Here is an 18,664-nt window from a genome sequence, read left to right as displayed (position 1 = left end):
AGTGACCAAGACAACACTCCAGAACTATGCTAAACCAAACAGTGGACTAACTTAGTAATCGTACACTTTTTTTTGAGACAGGGTCTCACCATGTAGCTCAGGCTGGCAAGGACTCACTATGTAGCCCAGGCTGACCTTGAATTTGAAGCAATCTTCCTGCATCAGCCTCCTGAGTGTTGGAGTTACAGGTATGTACCACCATGCCTGGCTCATTAATCACATACTCTTATCCCCAGCATCACACCACAGTATCATTCAGACGGGTTTTATGTAGCTAAAGTATGTCTTTAAAATGTCAGCAAAGTCAGTCTATCTGGCAGTGAGACCAGCAGTACTTTCTAGGATAAATGGTGGGACAGACATACTTGTGATCTGAAAGTTTCACCAAGAAGTCCATAGCAGTAGCTGATAATGTCTGAATGAATGACAGTTGTATTGGGATTTCTGGGAACATGAATGTCTTCTTTCTGCCTAAGCTGTCTATTGGTTGATGCATCTAGTGATCCATCCACTACCCACTGACCTGCTCACTCATCCATGGACCTGCCCACTTACCCACCCTTCTACTCATTGATCCACCCACCTGCATATCTGCTCGTGTTTAGTTTGATTCACCATTCATTTATCCATGGCTGGAGCACTGGACATATAACTTTTAGACACGTGCAGGTGAAACCACCTCACCTGCACTAGGTACATCTCACCAACCTCAGAGATTTATTATGTAAAAACATGATCACAAGCCATTCAAGTATAAATGAATTCCCCTGGCCAGATTAGGCTGAGCACAGCACAACCCCAGAACTTTCTTGAACTCAAGACTGAGAACTAGAATAGGGGTCATTTTCTGTGCTGTGTCTGGGAATTATGCTAACAAGTCCTCCAACCTAAACAATTGGGTGAATCCTGTACAAACCATTCTAAATCAAGGTAGAGTTTGGGATTCAAGATTCCATCTTGAATGTTCTTCCTTCTCTTCAGATGGGAAAAAAGGTGACAGTTTGTGTGTTGATACCAGAAAAAGGTGCAAAACTTTTACCAAGAGTGGTAGTAGAAAATGCAGCTAAGGTCAACAGGTTGAAGCAAAGCCCTTAAGGGGAATCCTAAGGGGAACCCTTCTGCCTCTTGAGCCTGAGAATTCACTTCCTGAACCCTTAGATAAGGAGCTGGAGTCAAGGGAAAGAGAATGGCCAGCCTACCTTAGTACCCAGTAACAGATGGAGATTATGTGATGACCACTTGTTCACCAACTTTCAACTCAGGACCCTGACTGGCAATGAACTTGGCCCAAGTACTAGCTAATCAGATTGGCCTCCTTCCTTTTAAAAAATAAGTCCTCGTGATCCGGGCTCAGAAATCCAGCTTCAGCTGTGCTCTTCCCCTGATGCATACCTGGTTACTTCCACTATCTTTGCTATGCTGGAGATATAGGAGGGTGGGCCAGCAGGAGGCTTCCCATTGCTGAGATAAGTGGGGAACACTGAGGAAAGCCTGGGCCTCTGGAGGGGCAGGGGGTGACAGTCACTTGAAAATCTCAGAATCCACTGTGTACTGAGCACAGCCAGAAGCCTGTGAGAGTGGGCTTGGGGACCATGTGGAGACAGGCAGGAAAGGAACACACAGACCTGAGGTATTACTCTCTTATTGCTGCTATGACAAATTAATACAAATTCAGGGTTTAAGGCAGCACAAATATGTCCTCTTGTCATTCTTGGGGTCAGAACTTCAAAGTGGATCTCACCAGGCTGAAACCAAGTTGTCAGCAGGGCTGGTCTTCTTTCTGGAGTTTCTAAGGGATGATCAGTTTCCTTGATTTTCCAACTTTTCCCAGCTGTCTGTGTTCCTGGCTCATGGCCTCATTAATCCTCAACACTGGCCTTCAGCAATCTCACGCACTGCCACCTCTGCCTCTCCTTCATGGCTCCTTCCTGCCTCCCTCTTCTGCTGTTAGAGACCCTTGTGATTAGCTTGGGCCCCCTTGATAATTCAGCATAATCTCCCCATTTCAAAATCCTCAATTTAATCACATCTGTACAGTTCCCCTTGCCATATCAATCACATATTCATAGGTTCTGGGGATTGGGACCCAGCCATCTTTGGAGGGCATCATTCTGCCTACAACACCTGTCTCGGAAGCTGAGTTGCTGGGGAGCCTGTGGAGCTCCACACAGTAAATTGTGGGGCATAAGTCCAAAGCATACAGCCAAGCCACATGCTGTAGGATGAGCTACACATGCCGAGGAGATGAGTGAGAAAGGAAGCCAGGAGACTTCTGGAAGAAGCAAGTTTGGAACCAAGTTGGATAGAAAATGTGGAAAGACTTCCTGAACCAAGAGAACTAGGTAAACAAAAATAAATGAGACAGAAGAACCCGAGCCAGAGAAATCAGGCTTACCTTCAACCTAACCACTCTTCCTTCTGAAGGTAACTTTTAAGTGGGCTCGCTGAAGAGGGTGGTTAATGTTGCAGGTAATGGGATTTGGGGGAGAAACTCTGTTTGAACCCTAGCTCTGCCACTTACTAGCTCTGCCATCTAGGGCAGACTTCTAACCTCTCTGAAACTTAACTCCTTCTGTTATTGTTTGTGTCTGAATGTCCTCCCAAAGCCTTATGCGGTCATGGGGCGGGGGGGCTTTTGGAGGCAGCTAAATCTAGAATGTAACTGATTCATAGTGCAGTCCTGGGGTTAAGGGTGCTGGAATTAAGGGTGGGTGATTTGTGATTCAGTCCACTGACTGGGTTGGCACCACCCTAATTCTGGTAGACTGGATGTGATATAAGGGATGTAAAGAGGCTTACTCTCCCCACTGGAGCCAGCTGACTATGGACTGAAACCTCTACAAACGGTGAGCTAAATAGACCCTTCCTCTCTCACCTTGGGGTGTTGAGTATTTTGTCTCAGCAAGGAGAAAAGTAACTAGGACACTTTCTTAGTGGAATGGGGATTATAATTCCTACTGTCAGCATGTGGAGCTGTGAGTGGTGAATAAAATGAGACTTCCATATTTTTTGAAGGGGATAGTATTGTGAGAGCCACCCCTGCTAATTCCATGTCATTTTCTGTAGGCAACACAGAAGAAAAAAAACATGAGATCTTCAGTGCTATTTGGCCCCTGCTAGGTTGAAATTTCAGAGCAGAGTGGAGTCTCTTTGCTTTAGGAGACTAAGCTGCATCTGTGGGCTTCAGACCTAGCAGGACATCTTCAGCAGCCCAAACCAGCAGGAGATCTGCAGGGTGTCCAAATCTCAGCCAGGAGACCCACAGAGCTCTGCCTTGCCCTCTGCCAGCTTAGGCCATTGGCCTATCAAATCCACCTGGCCTCTTCCCTGTACCACTTCTCCCTCAGTCTTCTCCCTGCCTAGAGTCTTGGGGAATTTTCTTAAACATCAAAACAATTGATCCCAGTCTCCAGGTCTTTTGCAACAAGGCCTAGTCTAGAGCAAACAACTCTGTCCTTGCCAGCCCTTATCTCCTTGGCGTCCATACAGGTGCCCACGAGGAAAGGACAGGCTGCAGTGGCTACACTTGCTGACATTTTTCTGCATTCAGAAGGCAAGGGAATAGCAGAAGTCTACTCACCAAGCCTTGTTCGGCACCTACGTCTGGGAGCTGTAGCAGGTTCCTTTGGCTGGGGAGCTCACAAGCAGAAATGTGCACTCATTTTCAGTTGGAGGTAGGAAATAGAGGAACAAGCCCCTGATTCTTGATGAGGTGTTCTTCTTAGGGAGAAGGCTGTATTCAGATAAAAGAACAGAGGGCAAGAAAGACCCACCAGCATCAGGAGTCCCCAGCTGGCCATGCTCTGGGAAGGCAGACCATCTCAGAGTGTGCGACTATTGCCTTCCCTGTACTCCAGCTCTGATGGGCTGGGCTGAGTGGAAGATGGTGGATTCTCCCATCATCCATTGTGGTATGGGGACCACAGCTACCTTCTGAGACAGAGTGGTTCTTTAAGTGGGGTCTGAAATAATGGCCAGCTTGAGTTTCTTTCGACTTTTTAAAAAAGTGTGTGTGTATATGTGTGTGTGTGTTCCTGTTTCTATTAAAAGATAGCACTCACGAAGTGTGGAGACTGGCTTTATATGGGCCGTGTGATATACTTCAGGTTCACCTTGAGAAGCCCTGAGCATGGGTGGCATTTCGAAGGGATAGCAGTCATCTCTGCAGCCAGCAGGAGGGCTTGGCTAGTGCTGCTCTGTGTGATGCGACATAAACCATAGGTACAAAGAGCTGAAGACAGAGGAACTAATGCTGGTTTCAGACATGAGGCTCAGTTGAAAGTCACAAGGGCAGATGCCACAGAAGGCAGCATCAGTTTCTAATGGAGCTGCTCTGACATGGGCAATTCCATGTAAATCTGTGGGTCCATACTGAGGTGGGCATCTACTGTAATAAGCATCACCACCTCTCAGTTACTTGACACTGTAAATTTTCTGATACCAGGAAGGGAATGAAGAACTCTGACACAGTTTATGTGGACATGCAGGAACCGAGGCTCCTTCAGCTTAGCAGTTGGAACACCTTTACCTTCAGAATCTTCCTTTCAATTCTCAGCATCCAGCTGGAAGAAGTGAGGGTCACCTGGAGGATTCTGAGGTGGTCTTAGGGGCCAGGCTGAAAGGGCTCATGTCATCTCTGCCTGTGTTCAGTTGCCCAGAGCTAGATCCAGCCTATCTGACCAAACAATGCTGGAAATGCAGACGGACAAGTACTCGGGAAAAGGAGGAACTATGTTTGGTGGGCATCTGGCCTGGCCTGCCGCTGTACTGTGAGATGAGAAGAGGAATCCAGTTCTTTACTGATGGCAGATGAGATTGCCGGATCTGACTCAGGTAAGTTTGTGCCTTCGGGGTTCCTATCTCCTACAGTGAATCACCTGCTCTTCCAACCGTGCTGTCATCTTCACTTCAGGCTTAGAATTCCTTTTCAGGACCTTTGTCAGAGCTTTTAAATATTCTAATGAACTTTAAGTTTTTGTGCTCTGAGAGCTCATTTGATTTCTGGAAGAACCTGAAATTGTTTGGGACCAAGCCTGGGGATAAAGACATTGATTAAGCTAAATTGTTTTTTTTGGATCAAAAATAAGGGTAGCCATAAAGTAAACTGACTCCTAAGGCAAATTCCAGAAATGGGATACAAGCCTAATACATTCTGATAACTGATAGTGTGACTGGGATAATTGTGGAAGGCTTCCCAGGGCACCAATGTTGAATTTATTTAGATGTATTAGATATACTCAGATTTATTAGATATATATTTAGATTTTTTAGTAAATACAGAAGCATTTATTTACAATAGCATTTATTTAGATATACACATTTTAGTGTGTGTGTGTGTGTGTGTGTGTGTGTGTGTGTGTGTGTGTGTATGTGTGTTTAGTGAGTGACTTTGTAGTCCAGGTTCATATATAGATATGTAGCTATTTACTTATGATCTGTATTGGCCCTTTTTTACGTGAACAATTGAAAAGTTTTCAGGAGTGACTATACCTTTAGTTAAAAAATGCTCTCAATGTACATCTTTAAGTATTCTTGGTGAGTCCTTTCAACCCATCCAACCATCATGGTTCCATTCATTCCTTCACTCAGTAAGTATTTATTGCATTTCTCTGTGTTCAAACCTGTTTCTATTGATTCAGAAGCCATAACACTAGATGATAGCAACGGCTTTCCTTGTAGCCCAGGCTGCTTGGAGGTGCTGGGAATAGAGGGTCCTAAGATGAAAAAGAAAGATTGGCATGACCTCTCAGATGGACAGGAAGAAAGTGGACTTGCATAGTGCTAACAAAGTTTCTGAAAAGAGTAATTATTCATAAGATTATGTTATAAGCTGGAGAACAGTGGCTCATAGCCTCTTTGGATTGATCTTGTATTTTTCTGGGTGTTTTACTTTTCTCAGAAAATTTTCATGTCTGCTTTAGAATTAATAGGGAATATAGCTCAGCAGCACAGTGCCTGCCTGGCAAGCTCAAGGCCCTGAGTTCGATTCCCAAAAAAAAAGAAAAAAGAAAAACCTGATAGAATTAATAGGGATACCTGAAGACACCTAAAATAGATTCCTTTTTTCCCTCAAGGGCAATGAGGAGAAATTGTAAGGAAAGGAGCAGACCCACCTGTATGATTGCAGTTTCTGGAAGGAATATGGGGATGCTGTTGCCCCATTATTCAGCTGCACTTAGAGATGATGCAAAGCTTTATTTTTGAAAATGGGGTCCTGGGCTCACTGATAGAAAAAAATCACCTGCGATGCTTGCTGACGTGCAAATTCCTGGGTCCATCTTAGACCTACTAAACTACATTTTTGGTCTACGACCTCAGGACACACATTTTTAAGCACCCCACCTCCACCAGGTAAGTCTGGAAAGTGTGAGAGGTACAGGTAGGAAAACTTTGGGCTTCTCTGAGTCTGAGACTAGCTATTTCCATCAGTCTAGGCTACGAGGAGCAGCAGCAGTAGCAGCCCAGAGCCATGTAGTATGTGCTGGTGAGACATGCTAGTCCCCCATGAGGACCAACAAGCTGTACTGCACTGGGACCCTTCTCAAAATGTCACAGTGATAAGCCCAAGACACAACATCACTAAGAGTGATGGGTCTGGGCCGTACCACTTTGGTGTGCATGCAGGTGCACAGGTGTGTGTGTTTACACCTGTAGATCTTGGCCAACTGGAAATGTACATTTTGCTCTTGCATCACTGATTGGTGGGTCCCCTCCTTTCCCCAATCCATCCCTAGCTCCTCTCCATCTAGTTCCACCTGTCATGTTGTGAGGGCTCCATGCTCTGCCGAGGCTCCTTGGTTATGGCTCACAGCTACAGCTATAATCCTGTGGTTCATGGGAAAACCTTAAAAATTAAGTAAGAAAATCTTTACTGAGTTTATGCTCAACACCTATATTCACTGTCTCATTTGTTTCTTGGAACAATTTAATGAATTAGGTATTGTTATTTCCCCTATTTTATAGATGAGGAAATGGAGGCTTAGGGAAGTTAACTACATTTGATATCAGCAGGTGATATAAGATTCATAAGATTATGAATTCATAAGATTATGGTTCCTGGATGCCCCAAAACAGTAAAATCTGAGGATGCTCAAAATCCTTACATGGAATGGCATAGTTTTGTACATAACACATCCTCCCATATACTTTAAATCATCTTTATGTTACTTATAATATTTAACACAATGTAAATGTTACAGAAATAGCTATGTTGTATTATTTAAGGAATAAGAAAAATTGTCTGTTGGTGTTCAATACAATTTTTTAAAAACATATCTTTGATCTGAAGTTGGTTGAATCTATACCAAACTTGTGGATATGGAGGCCTACCTGAAATTTACTCAGGGTCTCTTAGCTGGGGTTAGATTTGAACTCACATCACCCATTGATCAAGTTCCCCACGGAAGCCAGTCCAAACTTTATCCTCTCTCTTTAAGCTCCAACTTTTCTTCCTTCCTCTCCCACTCTTCCTATCATACTCTCTGGAGCAGGTATTGGCAAACTACAGCCCTGGGAAAAATCAAGCCAGTGGCCTGTATTTGAAAATACAGTTTTAGTGGAACACAGCATGCCCACTCATTTATGTCTTGTCTATGACCACCTTCAGGCTTTAACGGCACAGTTAGTAATTGGTGTGACTAAGAGCACACTGCTCACAAAGCCTAACATTTCACTACAATGTCCCATATGGAAAAACTTTCCCAAGCCCTGCTTTAAGCAATTTTGATTATTGCCCTTTAAAAAGGGTCCCTGGGGGATGAGATTTCTCAAACATCTCCATCTGCATTCAAAAATGCCTATCTTCTCCAAAGATAAACTCTTCCTCTTATCAGACCCTGTGCTTTCCCTCTTCTTGGACCTGCTCTTCGACTACTCCTTATTCCCCCTTCTTCCTTCTAGTCCCACTTGTCTCCACCTGCACACAGTCCGTCTTGGCGCATGCACACTTGTGCCTGCTTTCTAGGTGCCACCCTAAGTGCTTTGTCTTCCCCTGCCAACTGCCTGGTATAGTTTGTAGGATTCCTACCTGAGTATTTTTCTCCTCACCTGCATGTTGCAACTTCTGCCCTCCAGCTAACCCTTGGATACATCTCTACTTGGATGTGTTGGCGTGTCATGAGATTTAAAGAATCTACCCAGTATCCCCATCTTGGTTAATGTCAGGTTATCCTACTGTCTCAGATTAGTTACTGAGGTGCCTTCCTTGCACCCCCAATTCTCTTAGCAAATTGCATTGCTTGTTTTGGAAATGTCCCTTGGGTTGCTCCCTCCTTCATTCCCGTCAATTCCTCAGCCAGACTTCCCTCACCTCAAATCTGAATCACTACAGTGGCTCCCTCCTGCTCTCCCAAGCGCCATTTCTCTTTTCTAGTCTTCCTTCTTTGCCTCATTTTTCAAACAGTGGAAGCTCAGTGGAGTCCAGGCTTTGGTGTTTGCCCTGCCACTCTTCCCAGCCTCCTCTTCCAGCATGCCCTGTGTCATGTTGGACACACTGTAGCCCGTGGACTCAGCGCCTATATGATACTGTCCCTTCCACATTTTTGTTTCCTGTTTTCTTTGCTTAAGAAAGTCCTGATCATCCTCAGGAAAAGTAGTTTAATGTTACCTCTCTAAGAAAGCTTTCTCCAGCATACTTCAATATTCTTAGAGTACATAGTTCACACCTATGTAAAATAATTTATACATATTTCTGGCTGCATCTTTCCTCCTAATCTGTTTGCTTGTTAAGGGCATGGAATATATGTATCTTGTTCTTCTTCATATAGCCAGAGCCTACTGTAGTACAAAGCAGGTACTCAATAAATGTCATGTCCCTGGACTGCCAAAAGTTACACGCAGTCCGTTTTCTCCTTAATTGAGTTAAGGTGTTAGTTTCAGTGGTGGCTACAATTCAGTAACACTTGGGGAAACTTTTAAAGACTACTAATGGCCAGGTCCCACAGTGGAGTGTAGGCAGTGGCATTTTGTAAGAGCTCCTCCAGTGACTTCCAGCCAGGGCTGAGAACCACTGCCCTATGGTCCAGCTTTCAGGCTATGATTCATTCTTCCACCCTTGGGTGGCTGTCAGGAGCTCTCTCTTAGAAAGCCCTTGCATGCATGGCATGGCCTTGGAGCCCTTTCTGTTGCAGGTCCTTCTTGAATGGCTCACTGTCATTCAGGTCACCCTTGTCCCCCACCCACCCACAGTGAGTGCCTGGGGAAAGGGACCCTATAGTTCTGCATCCCAGAACACCAAACACAGGGCTGTCAGTGTCACAGACACATGACACATCTGTGGGCTGGTTGCCTGAAGTCTGCTCTTGTAGAAGTTGTCCCAGTGAGGCCTGGGGAACACTGCCCTTCAGAGCAAGACACACAAGGTGTGTCTTGGTTGGGTGGTAAAGAAGAGCTGGGTGGGAGCTTGTGGCAGGTGTCCAGCCTGCCTTCACGGATGTGTAGACCATGGCAGCTTCTCTAAGCCTTCAGGTGACCCCATCCTATAAAGAGAAGAGGCTCGTAGGTTTGTTCTGCCAATTGGCAGATATGTAGCCTGTTACCAGTCCCACTGTCTGGTCAGATTCCCTCCTTACACAAGGGGACAGTGTAAGGCAGTAGATGGGGCACTGGGTTGATGTCCAAAAAGGTGTCCAGTCTTGGCTTTCTGTGTGGTCTGTGTGGACATCGCCCCACTCAAGGGCCTGAGCCTGCTGCTAATCCCCCAAGTGTTACTAATGCCCCATAGTTCTGTCAATGGGGTTTTCTGTTGTTCTTCCACACCAAAAACCCGAGTATGAGCCAAGGGCCTTTCCCCTTTTGGAAGGGAAGAAAGATGCCACCAACCATAAGTTCCTACTTGATCATGTGAAACAGAGACCTTAGGAGGGAAGACATTTCTCCTTTATTGCTCTTCCTGGGTCAGGAACTTGGGAGATCTTTGTCTAATGAAAGTCACAGGTTCAAAATTTTAAACCATAAATCAAGAGGCTCACAGTGTTGCTGTTAGTTTTTCTTCAATAAAAAAATAGCAATACCTTGTTTTTTGCAAGATGCTTTTCCTCCCAATTTCTTCTCACAGGCGTCATCTCATTTGATTATCATAGGTTACCTGTGAAGTAATAATAACTACAGCGGCAGGTACTGCTGTTTATATTTTCCAGGTGAGACCGTTGAGACTCACTGAGGTTAATTTGCCTACAGTTGTAAAACTAGAAAATAGGACTGAAAAAGGATTCATGTTCCATCTCCTGCTCCAGAGCTTTTTTGAAACCATCCCACTTGGCTAACTTCATCTTTCCAAATGGACATCATCTTCTTTTTGAATTTTCCTGAATGTAATAGTAATACATGTCATCAGAAGACATGCACATAAGTGTTAATAGTGGTACAATTTGTAATAGTTGTAAATGGAAAACTGCTCCAATACCCATTAACAAGAGAAGGAAAATAAATTGAGGGCTAGCCCCACAATAGCTACTCCCTAGAAAGAGGAACAAAGAGGCTATAACTACATGCAACAGCTCACAGTCAGAATACTGAGCAAAAGACGGCTGACACAAAAAAGCTTATATTACAGCACCCTGGTTATATAAAATACAAAAGCAAGTATTTTATCAAAAATACTCATTTATGCTGAAAGAAGTCTGGGTGGTGATGATGGGTGTAGGAGAGAATGACCAGAAGGGACCTTGCACATCCTCCACTCTGAGAGGTGACTACATAGGAGTGTTCAGGGAGTGACATCGTCTTAGTTACTTTCTTATTGGTAGGACAAAATGTACAATGCCCACAAGTTAAAGGAAGAAAGGTTTATTTTGGCTTTCATCTTATAGATGATTCAGTCCACAGTTGGCTAGATACAAGACAGGGAGACACTGCAGAGAAGCATGGCAGAGGCGAAACAGTTCATGGCATGGCAGACAGGAAGGAAAAGGAGGATCAAGGGAGGAGGAGGAATATCTATATACTCTTCTAGGCCATGCCCACTGAGACCCACCTCTTACTACCAGGCTTCACTTCCCAACATCACACCCAACTATAAACCCATCAGTGATATGACCCAGTATCACACACTCATGGTCCAGTATCGTACACTTATGATGCAGTCACCTCCCAAAGCCCCACCTATGAGCACATGAAGCTTTGGGGGAACATCTATACCTAAGCCATAACAGACATTCATGGAGTTCTGCACAGCATTTTACAACACACTGCATGTGCCCTTTTTTACAAGGACATCATAATTTAATACAACGTTTTAAATAGTTACACATGCTCTTATAAGAAATTGAAACAATACAGAAAAGTACAAAACTTCAACCAATTCTAAAAATTAAAACCAGAGACTGAGAAAGTATGTTCCACAAACCTAGGAAAAATGAATTCAGTTCTGTGTCAACAGTAATTAAAGAGAAAAAAAACAGAAAAGGAAAAGAGTGAAAAATAGGGGCTGAGTTGATCGGAAAAGGCATAAGTGGAGAGGAAAAGAGACTGAGGGAGAGGACAGGCTGGGAGGCACCAAGCGGCACACAGGAAAGCCTGAGGAAAGTAGAGACTGAGATATCCAGAAACAGACCCATAATGAGTCACATGCGAGCAGAAGGCAACACACCAAACACCCACTACAATGGGGTGGTGGGATGTAGAGAAGACAGAGCAGTGGCAAGAGGAAGAGGGGCAGGTCACACTGATTATGAACTTGGACAGGGAGGAGGGAGGAAGCTCTCCCTGCTTTTTGGAAGGCTGGGGAGCTTTGTGACAGCATAAGGGAATGCATTCTCAGTGACTTGATCAAGGCCTGGCACTTGGGAAGTGCGCAACAACTACTGTGGACTGTTGGATAGGATGAAAAGATGGCCAAGCACTCAGCTTCCTCTGCTCACAATGAGAACTTTACCTCTAGGCTCTCTGCTCCTTCCCTGGGGCCATGGCCACTTTGCCCAGTGTGGTGGCATCCGGGAATTTTCCTGCCTGCCCCTGGGGAGGATGTTTAATGCTAGAAAGTTTTGCAAAATAAGAAGACTTTATCAAAATCCTGTCGCCCCACAGAATGTTCCTGGCTCTTTGACGTTTACAGTGTGTAGCCGATTTTATCAGAAGAATGTTGTTTGGAATGGAATGGTCCTCGCGGATGGGCAGACAAGAAACGGAAGGTCATTTGAGGACCCACCCCAAACTGTGTAAGTTGGAGCTCAGAGTTGCTGTACATGAGGCTTGGGAGCCTGGCCAAGACATGAGCAACCCTTCCTCCTTGGAGGCAGTCCCAGGCCTCTTCCAGAAGGATCGCAGTGTTTACATTCTCACCTTGGCCTGTGGGACAACCACCCAGAGTCCAGCATCACAGAGAAACAGCAAGGAAGGGCTCCCTAGGGCTGGTCCAGCAAACAGCCCTATTCCCCCTGGACAAAAGGAGACTATTCCTGGCATTCCAGAGAGGATACAATAAAGCTTGGGGGCACAAGGGAGCAATCAAAAGAAGGTATGGGTTTATTCTTTTAGTTCTTTGGTCAAAAATCCCCAGAACCTGGGGCTGGGGATTTAGCTTAGCGGCAAAAGCGCCTACCTGGCAAGCGCAAGGTCGTGAGTTCGGTTCCCGGTACCGGAGAAAAACCAAAAAAAAAAAAAAGAAAAAAATCCCCAGAACCTCTGGTTCCTGGAGCTCTGAGCAAAGTAGCACAAATGCAGTGTGTTTTCCAGGGGTGGAAGGGGGCTCTGGAATGCTACTTTTTGTGGCACAACCCCAGCCCCCAGTGTGGTGGGGTAGCATTGCTACATGCCTTTGGGCAAAGAAAGGTGCCAAATGAGCTACAGAGATGAGCCTGCGATGGGAAGAAAGAGGACATGAGCTCAGAAGTCCTGGTTTCTGGTGGGAGAAACTGAGGGGTCCCAGCTACCCAGTGGAGGAGCAGTCAGGGAGCTACTGAAGCTGCTGGACACTGTCCTCTACAGAGTCCCTTTCACCAAGAACACAAGAACAGTCTCGGGGTCCCAGGACAGGGCTGGGCATCCTGGGTCATGTTTCTCACTCTCTACAACCAATGGTAGTTCTAATATTTTATATTGTAGTGGGTAGAATTTTATCTCCTAAAAAGATATATTCAACTTCTAATCCCTGGCATCTGTGAATGTGATTTTTTTAAAAAATAGGATCTTCGTAGATGTGATCAAGTTAAAATGAGATCATGTTGGACTATAATGGGCCCTAAATCCACTAACTGGGTCCCTATAAGAAGGACATGTGAAGGCATAGACACACACAGAGGATGGTGGCCATGTGATGATGGCAACAGAGACTACAAGCCAAAGAACACCAAGGGTTGCCACCACCTCCAGAAGCTAGGAAAAGGCAAGGAAGGATCAACCTTCAGGAGCATGGCTCTGTTGGCCCCTTGATTTTAGCATCCTGGCCTCCAAAGCTGGAAAAGGACATGTTTCTGTTATAACCACCAAGTTTTTTTCCTGCCTCTCTGGAAGTTTTCCCTGCCACCATCTTTTTATGCTCTTAGACCTCTGACTCTCTCTTTTTCAAGACCTTGGAAGTATCCAAATTCTCCAGTAAAACCGTGAAGGGCTCCTTGACTCCTGATCCACCTACAGTTACCGTCCTAAGACACACTGCCCTTTCAAATCCAACTCTCTTGAAACCTTCCCTCCACCAGCATGGCTTCTCCACCTCTTACTTCTCCCCCACTGCCCACACAGCTTTAGCTCCAATCACTCTGCAGAAACCACTCTGATATTGGTAACTAATGTTTCCAAACCAGTGGGTATTTTCAGTCTTCACCTTATTTGACCTTGGGCAAGTTATATACTGGTGACCACACCCTTCCCCTCTTTGTTCTGGTGATGCAACCTCCTGCTGGCTCTCCTCCTACCGAGGCATGGCTCCCTTCCAGTCTCCTTTCTGGTTTGGCCTTCTCTCCCGCCTCTCCCCAGCCATGTCCTGTCCAGGACTCATCTGCAGGCCTCTTCTCTGACTACAGTATTTTCTTCCTCAGTGATCTCACCCCTTGTACTTGGCTCTAGACCTCAAACTTGGACCTCTCCTCTCAGCTCCATGTCTGCAGGCTGAAGTGCATATATACTTGACCTGCCACTCAGCTGTCTCAAAGTCATCCGTGGCCCAACCCCAAACCAAGTCAAGGATTTTGACTTCAAAGACCTGGTTTTCACACGCCGGTACCCCTCTTGTGAATGGTACCACCATCCATTGGATCACAAAAACCAGAAACTCAGGAAATCCTGGCCTCCCTCTCCTTATTCTCCAACTTTATCAACAGACCTTGTGGGTTTCACCCCCTACAATCTCTTGAACCCAAGTCTCCTCTGAACTTGCTGCTGTCACCCTTGTCCTGGAACCATCACCTCTCGCTTGGACTCTGAAGATCCAGGCATCAGCTCTTGTTTTTTTCTTATCACTGTTAGAACAATGATTTCTAATTGCACATGGTACACATCACTCCTTCCTTCTCTTCTTTACCCCCACCTTTCTGACTTAAAGCCTTGCAATGACTTTCCAAAACTCTTAAAAGAAAGCAAAAACCCTTAAAGTAGGCCCCAGTATCTGCCTAGTCTGGAGCTATCATAGTCTCCCATGTCATCTCCTGTCCGCCTCTCCCTTGCTCTCTGTGCTCCAGCTACATTGACTTTCTTCTGGTCCTTCACATTTATCCCAGTCCTCCTGCCTCTATGCCTTTGCACATACCTGCCCTCCCACTAGGCAGGGTTCACAGACACAAGCTTTCAGATTGTGACTCAATCTGATGTCCACCAGGAACTCTGCCCACCCTTCTGAGTGCTCCCCTTCAGGGCCCTTCTGTGGGGCGAGTTTACATTGATGCTCTTTTGCCAACTATCTCCTCCAAGCCCAGTGAGGTCAGACTCACTCCATACCCAGCACAGAGCTAGGCATAGAGAAGTCACATAGGAAGTGTTTGATGACTGACTAAATAAGCAAAAAAAGGTACTGTGTTGGGTTCTGGGGATACAAAGCTGAATAATAAAGCACAGAACTTTCCAGAAAGCAACTCATCAAATTGGGAGTAAAAGAGGTCAAGCAGATGAGAAGATGAGTAAACAAATCTAGCTTGCAACGTAACTGAGGAGCTGCCACATCCCTCCCCTAAAGGAGATGGTGATACCCCAGTCCAGCTCATCCACCCCCTGTGAGGCTCAATCTAGGTGATCTGCCAACCTACTGGGACCCTTAGTCACCAGAGTCTTGAGTGTCCCTGGGATGTTCTGCTGCACTGTCACCTCTGTATCCCAGCGTGGTAATGCCACCCACACTGCCACACACTCCGCAAGGGTTCCATCCTTGGGAACTGGGCATAGTGTGGGGCCTGGTCAGAATGTAACATTATGGAAGGCTCTGGCTACAAGGTGAGCACTGCGTAGAGGACTGCAGTCAGAAGGGCGCCAGTGCCTTCCGGAGAGTGAGCTCATCATAGCCTCAGGCCAAGCCTGGGAAGGTAGGGAAGGGTAATGATTTTTCTCCCCACTGGGCAGCTGGGGACACTGAGGTCAGTAGAGATCAATTAACTTGGCTGAGGCACAAGAACAGCTTTGGAACAAAAGTTGGAGAAAACCCAAGGGCCTCTCTGTTGAGTCCACAGGGCAGACTGATGAGTGGAGAAGAGCTCCACAGCTGAGGGCGTGCTGTAGTAGGAACCTATCCTGCTCGGCTCCCTTGGTATGGGACGTTTCCATTGCCTCTTTAGACCACCAAACATTGAAGTAGATGGGCCTTGAGAGCATCAGATCCAGCACCCTTGTAAAAAGAAGTAAACTGAGGCCTGAGAGATGAACCTCCTTTGTTCTCCTTTTCTCTTCCATGCCCTATTGATGGTGTCAGGTGCTAATGTAAAGGTTGTCTGCTTTCTATCCAATACTTTTTCCACTTCTTTACCCATATGACTTGCCTACCTTTCTCACGTCCCTAGGTTTTGGTGAGCCAGATCACCATATTCTTTCCTGCAGAATGTAAGAGAAAGTCCATCGAAGTTTCCCCTACTCATACCTGTGTATTCTTTTCATCTCTGACTGATCAAACTTGCAATTCCTAGGACATCTTTGGAAATCATATATTGTAGAATGACAGAGCCACCATATTGTACGAACCCTAAAAGACTGTGTGAAGGGCTCCTCATGGCATGAGCATCAGTGTGCGGGTCTGTTAAGTGAACAAGAATGAAACATCATGGTATTAAGCCACTGCATTTTGGGGTTGTATTTGTTAGTGCAGCCTAGCCTAAGCCTAAGATAATATCAGTAGAGGCAGGAAGGCCCTACAGAAGCTCTGACTCCATGCAGTCCCCTGGGGTGGAGACACTCAGTTCCCACTGATTCCACTGCCAACCACATGGAGAACCCCCTGCTCCTAACTCTGGAGAGGTTAGGAATGCTGACTCTTAACTCACTTGTCTGTAGAATTTGGTCTCAGTTGGCTTTCTTGCTTTTCATTGTACATCAAAACACTCCCAGGGCTATATGGGTCTGTGAGATCAACTGACTTATCTTCCCAGCTCCAGAGAAGACCTCATCCTAGCCATCTGAGATGATCAGGAATCTTGTCTGGATTTTCATGTTCCCAGGAAGGAAAGAAAAGCTACCAATGTCCTGAGATACCTGTTTCATACCTCCTTGTTCCTGTATCAGAGGATCTTTATTGAATCTTAAAGCATCAGAGCTAGAAAACTTCTTAGTAATCATTTAGGACAATCTGTGTTTTACAGATGAGGACACTGAAGTCCAGATCACAATTAAAACATGGTAAAGTGAGAGAAAGAAGCAAAAGCTCTAGGACCAAGCTGACTACTCTTTCCAAGGTTCTATATTGCCTCCAGTACTGATTTCTCTTGCTCCGTCCTAGGAAAAGATTTTTAAAGTGCTGCGGTACACTTATCTCTGAGATCAGTCTTTCCAAGTTCTTCCTGTGTCTCCCTCTCTCAATCCACGGGTTAAGCCCTGCACTTGGTCACTGGGCTTAGAAGGCAGGGAAGATGACAGAGAGATAAACCCATGTTGCTTAAAAACCAGGCACAGGTGGCAGGTGCATGTTTGCCCTTGGGCGCTGGCAGGAATGGTAGACTTTAATGGGATTCCTGCATCCAAAGGCGAAGCCTGGCGGAGCCATTAAACCCTTAAACCTTCCTAGTTGCTGTGGGAGCATGACTAGCACCAGTGAAATGTTCTCTGTGGAAGGGAGGGAGTGGCGATGACCAGAACTGCTGAGTACAAAGCTCTGGCCTGTTGGGGCTTGTGTGGCTGGATCTGGGCAGCTGTGCAGTCCTGCCTGTTAATGTGGGAGCCATCCCCAGAGAAGTTGAACAGAAGCCATGAACAAGCCAAGCTATTTACAGGGGTTACAGTTTGGCGCTTTTCTTTGAGAGTCCTAGAAATTCCATGAGAGAACAAGGTCAGGTTTGCTCTGTGGTCCTTCAAAAACAAAACAAAACAAGACCACATTTTTACCGTTCCCTTTCTCATTTAAGGTGAGCTTGTTTATACACAGCAGCATCCTTCATGTTTTCTGCCAAATGAGTCATCTGTACTGAGTCACCAAAAAGCGGCCCTGGGCCCATCTGCAGCTGCCCCGGACACCATGATCCATTCATTTGGCAGTCAGACAGGGGACCCCAACGCACCAAGGGGCTGTGGTAATGTTTTCAGTTGAGACACAGTCTGAATTAACGCAAAGTCTGAGTTAGGAAACAAGAATGAATGATTAATGACCCAGTCATCCAAAGATACATCAATCTTTGGGTCTGATTTGAGCAAATGATTTCCCCTTTTGGAGCCCCTTTTTCTTCACTGACAAATGAAGAGGCTCACAGTCTTAAAATTCTGACATTTCGTTATTTATTTACTGGGAGGGGAGAGGCCATGGAAGTTTGAAGTCATAAAATTTAGACATTTTATTATTTATTTACTGGGAGGGGAGGGGATATGGACACACAAGGAACTTTACCAAGAAAATCTGTTTACACTGAATCTTTGACGCTCTCTCCCGAAGCTTTCATTTCTCCTTCAGTGATGTCCGTGCATTGCTTTGTTCAGTTTGCAATCTGCAGCCCTTTTCCCGATTGAATTTGCCCTAGCCGAGCCTGAATTCACAGTTTTCTTTTCCCTGCGGCCTGTTTGGGTGTCCTGGCGGTGACAGCTCCGCAGAACTCTGGTGTGAGCCAAAGGCAGTGGTCTGGGTGGGAGCGGAATCCGGGCTCGGGAGGGCGAAGCGGAGTTTGCAGATCCAGCCCAGGCCAGAGGGTTAGGTGCTCGGCTTGGCAGAGGCAAGCTGGGCACCGCGCTGAGAATCTGGGCAAGTGGGGGCCACTTCAGCTCATCAGGGCAGTGACAGCGCGAGGCGGGAGCAGGCCAGGCTCCGCTTCTCTCCTATCAGAGTAACCGGCACAATCTAGTCGGTGCGAATCACACGAGGGCCTGTTTTCGCAGACCTACTGTGCGTCTATGGAGTTGGCAAAGTGGCTTCTCTTTCGGAAAGCTCGGCCTCAGCATTTTTCTCGAAAGGGCAAAGCGGTGCTCCAGGCGTGTGCCTCTGACCGAAGTTGCCCCGGGGCTCGGCTGACCTCGCCCGCCGCCCCCGGCCCTCTGTCCTCTCCCCGCCCCGGCCCGCCGCGCGGGGCCGGTGATGTCAGCCGAGGAGGAGCCGCCCGCCCGCGACCCGCCCGGC

The sequence above is a fragment of the Chinchilla lanigera genome, unplaced genomic scaffold (genome assembly GCF_000276665.1).
Source record: "Chinchilla lanigera isolate Chin_1 unplaced genomic scaffold, ChiLan1.0 scaffold00026, whole genome shotgun sequence".
In the NCBI taxonomy this organism is placed as follows: domain Eukaryota; kingdom Metazoa; phylum Chordata; class Mammalia; order Rodentia; family Chinchillidae; genus Chinchilla; species Chinchilla lanigera.
This window is presented reverse-complemented; position numbering follows the sequence as displayed.